The following is a 1,036-nucleotide window of genomic DNA, read 5'->3' on the forward strand; positions in this document are numbered from 1 at the left end:
GGTATTGTACTAATTCTTACTGGCTATTACATCATCTTAGAAGCTTCATCTGTGTTGTACTATGGTGCTTTTAGTGTCTCCGCATACCGCAGCACGCGACATAGCTTTCAGACGATAAGTACAACCGTTTCAGAGAGAAGAGCGGCCAATGTGACGATCTGGCTTTAAGTCGATTCGATAACAAATGACGAAAACGGACGGATTTCTCAGGTTTTTACTACATATGAACACTTTTCACATTTTCCCGATCAACTCGGCTGCTAGTCCTCCTTTCATGCAGAATCTTAAGGTCCTAGCTCATGTCCAAAGAACCAAAGCCAGCTAAAAGTCAATAATCGATACCTAAAACTTGAATTGTACTACTTCTTACTGGCTATTACATCAACTTAGAAGCTTCATCTGTGTTCTACTATGGTGATTTTAGTGTCTCCGCATACCGCAGCACGCGACATAGCTTTCAGACGATAAGTACAACCGTTTCAGAGAGAAGAGCGGCCAATGTGACGATCTGGCTTTAAGTCGATTCCATAACAAATGACGAAAACGGACGGATTTGTCAGTTTTTTAATACATATGAACACTATTCACAATCTCCCATGCAATTCGGCTGCTAGTCCTCCATTCATGCAGAATCTTAATGTCCTAGCTCATGTCCAAGGCACCAAAGCCAGCTAAAAAGTCAATAATCGATACCTAAAACTGGTATTGTACTAATCCTTACTGGCTATTACATCAACTTAGAAGCATCATCTGTGTTCTACTATGGTGATTTTAGTGTCTCCGCATACCGCAGCACGCGACATATCTTTGCAGACGATAAGCACAACCGTTTCAGAGAGAAGAGTGGCCAATGTGTCGATCTGGCTTTAAGTCGATTCGATAACAAATGACGAAAACGGACGGATTTCTCAGGTTTTTACTCCATATGAACACTTTTCACATTTTCCCGTGCAATTCGGCTACTGGTCCTCCTTTCATGCAGAATCTTATGGTCCTAGCTCATGTCCAAGGCACCAAAGCCAGCTAAAAAGTCAAT

The sequence above is a fragment of the Schistocerca gregaria genome, unplaced genomic scaffold (assembly GCF_023897955.1).
Source record: "Schistocerca gregaria isolate iqSchGreg1 unplaced genomic scaffold, iqSchGreg1.2 ptg000387l, whole genome shotgun sequence".
Classification (NCBI taxonomy): domain Eukaryota; kingdom Metazoa; phylum Arthropoda; class Insecta; order Orthoptera; family Acrididae; genus Schistocerca; species Schistocerca gregaria.